This window comes from Cajanus cajan, chromosome 2, assembly GCF_000230855.2.
Source record: "Cajanus cajan strain Asha chromosome 2, NIPB_CcT2T_4, whole genome shotgun sequence".
Classification (NCBI taxonomy): domain Eukaryota; kingdom Viridiplantae; phylum Streptophyta; class Magnoliopsida; order Fabales; family Fabaceae; genus Cajanus; species Cajanus cajan.
The window spans coordinates 6193733-6202683 of NC_138518.1; the positions used below are offsets into that span (position 1 = coordinate 6193733).

Consider the following 8951-nt stretch of genomic DNA (forward strand, 5'->3'; position numbering starts at 1 on the left):
TCTTAGAACATAGGGGTAGTTGGAATAGTTTCCTATCTTTGATAGAGTTTACCTACAATAATAGCTACCATTCCAATATTGGGATGACACCCTATGAGGCTTTGTATGGTAGGAGATGTAGAACACCTTTATGTTGGGCAAAACCTGGAGAGAATGCCATGTTAGGACCTGAGATAGTTCAACAAACTACTGAACAGGTTAAGATGATCCAAGAAAGGATGAGAGTAACCCAAAGTAGGCAAAAGAGTTATAATGACAAGAGGAGAAAAGACCTTGAGTTTAAAGAAGGTGATCATGTATTCCTTAAATTCACTCCTTGGACAGGAGTAGGCAGAGCACTGAAATTCCATAAGCTTACTCCACGTTTCATCAGTCCTTATCAAGTTCTTAAAAGGATTGTTGAAGTAGCCTATCAAATTGCCTTGCCTCCATCTCTTTCAAATCTCCATAATTTCTTTCATGTTTCCCAACTCAGAAAGTATGTCCATGATCCTTCCCATATCATTGAGTCTAACAACATTCAGTTGAAGGATAATCTCACCTATGAAACGGTTCCTTTAAGGATTGATGACACGAGGGTGAAACAACTAAGAGGAAAGGAAATCCCTTTGGTTAAGGTCGTTTGGGGAGGAAATTTTGAAGAAAGTGCTACATGGGAATTAGAAAGCAAGATGCGAGAAGCTTATCCATTTCTGTTTTCAGGTAAATTTCGGGGATGAAATTTCTAAAAGGAGGGGAGAATTGTAACACCCCGAATTTTCTACTAATACAATATTAATTATTATTCATTTTTATATTTATGAAGATTATTTTCTTGTAGTTATTTTAGTTAATTAACACTACAAAAAAAAAGGATTTTAGCGACCACAAAAATCGGTCGCTAAATTACTAAAATCGGTCGCTATTTACTTTCGCGACCGAATTAGCGACCGATTTGAAGTAGTTGCAAAAACCCTGGTTGCAAAGTTGTTTAGCGACCGAAATACTGGTGGTCGCTAATTAGCGACCGAAATTTTCAGTCGCTAATTGGTCACTACAATTATGGTCACCATAGTATATGGGGACCAAATTAGCGACCGCAAAAAAGGTCGCTAAATCGGTCGCTAAAATGTGTTATTTATTTTTAAATTTTTAAATAATGATTTTTTTTTTCCGTCGCTAACAATTTTTAAAATAAAAAATTATTTTTAATTTCGGTCGCTAAATCGGTCGCTAAATTTTATTATTTTAAAAAAAATAATTTTCATTTCAGTCACTAAATCGATCACTAAGTATTTTTTTTTATTTTTTTTAAATAATTTTTGATTCAGTCGCTAAATCGATCGCTAAATTTTATTATTTTTAAAAATAATTTTCAATTCAGTTGCTAAATCGGTCGCTAAATTTTATTATAATAAAAAATTAATTTTTTCAGTCACTAAATCGATCGTTAAACATAATTTTATTTTTGAAAAAAAAAATGATTTTTTTTTGTTGCTAGGCTTACTTTATTTTTAGACATGATCGCTAATTTTATACCTTAAACACTATATATTTTATTTTTTTTCATTTTGAACCTGTTTAACAATGAAACAATAACACTCGTACCAAAATAAAAAATAAAACAAGTTCCTTTGCTACAAAAAAAATTGATCCATATTTTACTCCAAACAAAGATAAACGTAAACTAAATTGCAAACCATTAAAAGAAATAATCCTCTAGTATGCAAGATGCACTCTTGAATTTAAAAGAAAAATAAAAAGGACAAGTATACAAACCACAATATTTTAACATATAAAAAGATGGTGCTTTACTACATCAAAAACAATATTGATAAGTCTTGGTTTGTCAAGTTACAAAGTAGACCAACACAACCCAGCAGCTCAAATTGTTGTCTCCTCTAATGCCATAATTCTTCTAATATAGACCCAGCAAAACGCAAAAACATATATACAAAGTAGTGTAGTTAAGAAGACAAACATGAAGAAGAACCGGTAGTTACGCTGCATAACAATCATGCAAGCAATTAGGATATACATACATATTCAAGAATGACACGTAGCAAATGATAACTGAAAAGTAATCAGAACAAAAGAAATAATGAAAATGAAGAATTCATCAAGAATGAACAAAAATTCAAGCTGCAAACTGAAAAGAAAACTAAGCCCCCTATATTAAGGAATCAACTTTATAGCTAGATTATATGATGCATTACCAACTATAATAACTTAAAAGCAAAATATAACACTTAAAACTAAAAAAAGCTGGACTGAATTTATTTATGTAAATCAAGAACTGCATTATTTGTAAAGTCGGCATTTGGTCCACTATTATTGCTTAATTAAAGCATTAAATTTACCCCTCTTCTGACCAACCTGGAAAATTTTGTTTGAGGGAATAAGACCAACATGAACACAAAGGGGGTGAGGAAATACGGCAAGGGGAGGAGGAAATACGGCAACTGGAGGAGAAGTAATGAGCCTTTTGTGAGCCCCTATATGATACATTATAATAGTTGTTAGAATATTAGGATTCTTATTCTTTTAGGAGACTTATTGTTTAGTAGTCTTATTTAGCTGGGCTAGTAATAAAATTCACAACAGTACTATTTGGCCTATAATATTATTATTATAATTAATTTTAAATTTTATTTTGCAAGAATTTAATTATAGTAAGAAATTAATACTGCTTTTTTACAAATTATTGAAATCTAAAATTGTAGTAAGAAATTTCAATTCTAAGCCAAAAGTAAAATAAACAAGATATTTGAAATTAGAAAACCCAATTCAAACAGTAAGCTTTATTACTTGCTCAATTTCATGCCCCAATTAATGAAGAGATTTTTAAATTCTTCTACAAAAAATGCTTTCCCATTTTCTGACCAGCCAATTGATTAATCAACACATGATATTTGAAAGTTGACAAGTTGAATCAGGAAAAAAAAAAAACTACCTCTTAGTTGTTTGCTTAATGGAAATACACTCTTACTATTCTGCTTATATGATATGATACCACTAAATACCAGAAAAAAGCATGTTACAAAATCTTGAACCAACCAAGAAAAATGCAGGAAATGTTGATCTAGAAATGAAGATTAGAGAGAACTACCCATTTCTTGTTCATTCAAACCAAGAAGTATTTTTTAAATGCACAGAGTAGGTACCTCCAAAATATTTAATCTGAATATAATAATGAACATATGACAGATTAAGCCATAATAAACATGGGTTGCAACCACACACAAAAATTGCAGTAAAAAGGAAATATAAGATTAATGCCTAGTCCAAATTGAATGACTCAATACCAACTATTGTCTCAGCATTATTAATTATTTCTACATATTGTCATTGTGAAAATGGAATTGAGTTAATGGTCAAGCTTACTCACTGCATATTTACATGCTCGGCAAAGAGATTCCATTGTTCTCATGTCCCAAGCACGACTGGCACCAAGATCAGTATAAACATGTTTTAGATAAACATGCTTCAAAAAATAAAAGAAATGATAGACGTTACATAAGCAATTAAAGACTACTTACATATCAAAAATAGTCTTAAAATTTTCTGGCAGTCTGAAATCAGAACAAAATCATATTGAATAATGATTGATGTATCAGATAATAAAAACTTTAAAAATTGCCAACTTGCCTCCTCAGGCAAGAGCCCTTTAGGCCTGAGGCACTTCTATTTAAAAGAATGAGGAGTATGAAATGAAACATTCAAACAAAAGTGGCATGATGGAGTGCTCACCCATCAATTGCAGCCACAAGAAGCCAACCAAACATCCCAACAATACCATTTCCATGCCCTTTCACTTTCCGCGCAGCTGCAATGGCCACAGCCTTGTTCTTGAAAACTTGATAGAAATAATAGTAAATGCCCTGATAACATTTAAAATAAGCATTTAGATAACAACCCCACAGAAAAGCACATCACGTATCACATTTTAGACATGTTTTGATAAACTTTTCATACACTTATATACCAGGGGAAAATAAAAAGATGAAATGAATAAAAATTTTCTCATTAAGTTATAATACAACTTATACATAAACTAATTTATAGAAATTCTCTCATTTAGCTTATACAAAAGTTGATTTTAACTAGTGGATAAATTAATTTTAACTTGTAAGATAAACTTAATCCATTTTAACTTGTATTTATTAAAAAAAAATTATTCAAATAGGGCCTTAAGCCTTGAACTTTGCATCTTTATGAATGGTGAATATTGAATAATGGGCAAAGGCTATTATGGGGTATGGTTAAAAACTGAAACTTGATAACCTGAGAAGCAACAGTTCCAAGAAGAGAAGGCTTGAGGCCACTATAGAGTCCACCCCAACCCTCACTTCCGATGACCTGAAAAAGGGTCAAATATTCAATCAAGACACCATCTAAACAGAACCAACCAAAAGAGAAAAAATTGAGCAAAGTTAGAACCTGAAAGATCTGAAGAAGAGTGCCAGGAGTACCCAATCAACTTCACCAGATTAGGATGCCTAAGCTGCCCTAGAAAATTCACCTCCGTCTGCACCACAAAAACACACACACAAAAAAATTAACCAGACAAACTAAAATAAAAAAAGATGCAAAACGCAAAACGCAAAATGCAAGACGCAAAATGCACGAGCCACTCGCAATGTCCCTGCAGTCCCTCCTTGTTCAACACTTTGACCGCTACAGGTAGCCATTTGAGTCCCACTCTCACGTTCTCATCAATGTAGCCTTTATAAACGGTTCGAACCCTCCCTCGCCGAGGATGTAGTCGCCGCGGAAGCTCTTCGTTATGGTCTCCAACTCGTACAGCGTGAACGCGATCACGTGCGTGTAGAGCAGCGTGAACGGTCGATTCGGCGTTTTCTAGGGTTTGGAGAAAGAGATTCGGTGCGGGAGGAGCATCCACCGGCTCCCCTGCGGCGTCAGCGGGCGAAGGCGGTGAGAGACACATTGAAAGCGTTGGGGTTTTAAATTAGGGAAAAGAAATTGGTGTGGGAGTTAGGGTTTTGAAAGAAGGAAGAAGAAGAGGGAAGGTGAAAAGCGTTTAAAGAGAGAGAGAAAGGGTTTGAAATGAGAGGGAAAAAACTAAAATAGAATTTTAGTGTGCGGAGAGTTTTGGCATCAAAACTTATTTTGACGAAAGTGACACAATCGCGCGCTCAAACCCTATCACCAAAACTGTTACTGTACTTATTTCCCTACCCCGCCCATTTCACAACTATTTATATTAAAATCATTCATTAATTAATTAATGACCATCACATTAAAATATTAAATGCATTTATTAAATTATATATCTATGGTAAATTGACTAGATTTATTTTGATGTAATATAAGATAGGATCCATTTTTTTAAACTTAAAAGCAAGTGTTTTTAAATAAATATTTAAAAATAACAATTCTTTAATTAGTAGATGAGAGTTATTTCTTTAAAAAAAAATACAAAACTGTTTATTGAAAAAAAACAAACACATTAAAACCTAAAAAGGTACTTATTTTATTAAAATATTATAAGAATTTTTTTTAAAAAAATAGACCTATATTTTAAAAACTTAAATGCACTTTTATGTATAAAAAAATTATAATTGAAAAATTTTAGTCTTTCAAAATATTTCAATTATTATTAAACATGATATGTGAATGTTTTAACATATTTAACAATTATGGTGTGTTTGGATGAGAAATTTTACAAATTCAAAGAATTTCAAATTTTTGGTATTTGAATTATTTTGATTTCAATTTCTATCATTCTTAAAATATTTTGTTTGGATAAGTCAGTTCAAATTTCTTAAATTTTAAATTGTTTAGTTAGATATGATAATTTGATTCTATTATGATAAAATTAATTTTAAAAATATATTTTTATGTTAACATTTTTAAATTAAATTTTATAAAAATAAATATTAACTAATTTTTAAATATTTAATAATTTTAAAAAATAATATTATATAATATTTAATAATTTTAAAAATATTTTTTAATATTCAATAATTAAAAACATGAAGAGATAAGATAAAATATATGAGTGAAATAAGAAAAAAAAATATGAGAAATTTCAAATTCTTACTTTTTTTGAAAATTTGAAATTTTACTATTTTAAAAAATTTTACAAATGTATGAATTTCAAATTCTTTATAATTTCTCTATCCAAACAAGGTATTTTACTTCAAAGAAGTTGAAATTATTCAAACAAATGAATTACTTAATTCGAATTTTTTTATCCAAACATAGTATTAAGGTATTGAGGTAATGATTTATTTAATATTTTTAGTATTTAAAATGTTGAGAAAATTTGTCTTTTATCTCTCAAATTTATAACTGAAATTTTTTTTAGTCTTTGTAATTATGAAAATAGGTTATACATTTCACATGGTATTTCACATGGTATCATTAAATAAAATAAAAATATTTCAAAATATGGCTGTTGTTGAATCAGTTTCCCATGGTGGGATCATATTCATATACAATAATAGAATCATGTCTCCTTAAAGAAGCAATATCTACCTCAAAGTAGTATGAGCATAATTGAAAATAGATGGTATAACGTATTCTAATAAATAATTGATCTCATGTGTTATTAGTATATATATTTATATATACATTTTTTATTTTATAATTTTTATTTATTAAACTAATGGAACATTAATTATATTTTATCAATTTTAGATTTGTTTGATAAATTTTTATTAATCCTTATATAAGCCAATTATTTTTAATTTGATCGAACTAGCATGTTTATATCAATTGAACTAGATGTTTAAGTCAATTTTGAAAATAATAATTAAAATAAAATAAGATTTATGAAAAGAAGTTTATTTACCTTAACAAAATTGGAAAGAATAATAAATTATGTATTTTCATATTATCTAATAATATAATAAAATATTAAGCATGATAAAAGAGAAATAAATTTCTCAAGAGAAAAATAAATAAATTTTCTAGATAAACTATTATTTAAATTAGTCTAATTTTTTTTATAAAAAAGATTCAATTAAAAAGATTATTATTTAATTTTCTTTTATAGCATTATGTTTCTCATTTTTTAATACATCATGATATATTAATTGTCCATTTTAAATTATATATTTTTTATTATTTTAAAAAAATAATTTTATTGGGAGGATAATGATTTTTATTTCTTATCATTATAAAAATAATATTATATATTTTTATATTTGCTTTCAATTAAAAGAAATATATTTTTGAATTTTTTTAAAAAAAATTTATTTAGCGACCGATTTTAATTTGGTCACTAAAATTATTATAAATAATAATATTTTTATTTTTTTAGCGACCAATTTTAATTTGGTCGCTAAAGTTATTATAAATAATAATTTTTTTATTTTTTTTTAGCGACCGATTTTGAATTGGTCGCTAAAATTATTTTAAATAATAATTTTTTTTTATTTTTTTAGCGACTAAATTAAAATCGGTCGCTAAAAAAATAAAAAATATTATTATTTATAATAATTTTAGCGACCAAATTAAAATCGGTCGCTAGTTATTATAAATAATAATATTTTTTATTTTTTTAGCGACCGATTTTAATTTGGTCGCTAAAATTATTATAAATAATAATATTTTTATTATTTTAGCGACCAAATTAAAATCGGTCGCTAAAGTTATTATAAATAATAATATTTTTTTATTTTTTTAGCGACCGATTTTAATTTGGTCGCTAAAATTATTATAAATAATATTTTTTTTATTTTTTAGCGACCGATTTATAATTTGGTCGCTAAAATTATTATAAATAATAATATTTTATTCTTTTAGCGATCGAAACCGTTCCGTCGCTATTTTAACCAATAATTGTTATTTTAGCGACCAATTTAGCGACCGTTTATTGGCCACTAAAAAAATCGGTCGCTAATTCGGTCGCTAAATAAGATTTTCAACTAAATTGGATTCGGTCGCTAATTAAGTCGCTATTAGCGACGGAACAAAATCGGTCGCTAATTTCGGTGGCTAAATTGGCTTTTTTTTTGTAGTGTAAAGGGGTTTTATAGAATATTGTAAAGGTTTGTAATAATTTAAATTATTTATGAAATTTTTTATATAAAATTGTTTTTTTAGGCCTAGAACATACTGTTCCTAAAGTGAAACGGGCCGTTCCAAGATTCTAAAAATGCCTATAAAGTTTAGTTGGAAACCGGCCGTTCCAATTATGGTCAATATGTGTTAAAATGAACCCCAGAACGGGCCGTTCTAATTTGAGAACGGGTCATTCTGATTTTTGAAAATGGGCCGTTCTGATTTTAGAACAAGTCGTTCCAGTTGAAAATTTTACATATAAAGGAATGGGTCCAGAATGGGCTGTTCTGGGTACCCCTGAATGCCTATAAATAGGAGGCATGGGGTGAAAAAAAATTATAACTGAGAAGGTAAAGTCTTAGAGAGAGAAAGAGAGAGAGAGAGAAAGAAATAAAGAAAGAGAAAGAAAGAGAAAGAAAGAAAGAAAGAGGGAATCTAGAGAAGGAGATTAGCAAGGTTCTGCTCTAGTTTCAGCTCCTGCTTATCGAGGCAAGGGGGGAGTGAGAAACCTAGCTCGGGGGTGTGGGAATAATTATTGGATAGTTTGATTGTCGGATTGGTCCCCAATCCCTTGCCTGTTGCATGCTTCTAGGAACATGCAAAGTATTAATGTGTTCTGTTTTATTTTCTATTTGCTCTACTTTGCTCCTTGTTGGAAGTAATAAATGAATATGTAATTAATGTTAAAAACAAATAAGTTTTAATATGAATAAGAATGCTCTTGTGGATTCCTGTGCGGACCTTATGAGGAATAATTATGACATGACTATGTGAAATATGCACAAATGACATGAGACATAAGAATGGACTATTGAGACAAGCTATGATTATGAGAATATGAAAAATGATGACATGATGTACTAAATGAAATTCTGTAATAGGTCAAATGTTGAGTCAATGAAATAATGAATGTATGACATGCATCATATACATATATAACT

General features: G+C 29.0%; 1 long non-coding RNA gene across 1 annotated transcript; it reads right to left on the reverse strand.

The window, feature by feature from the left end:
• Positions 1 to 1862: 1862 nt before the first annotated feature.
• Positions 1863 to 4912, reverse strand: LOC109801042 (uncharacterized). The gene is made up of 5 exons (XR_014431285.1): positions 4420 to 4912; positions 4264 to 4338; positions 3730 to 3860; positions 3368 to 3422; positions 1863 to 1983 (listed from the first exon to the last, which is right to left on the reverse strand). It is a non-coding gene; the product is annotated as an uncharacterized LOC109801042 (long non-coding RNA).
• Positions 4913 to 8951: the final 4039 nt, after the last annotated feature.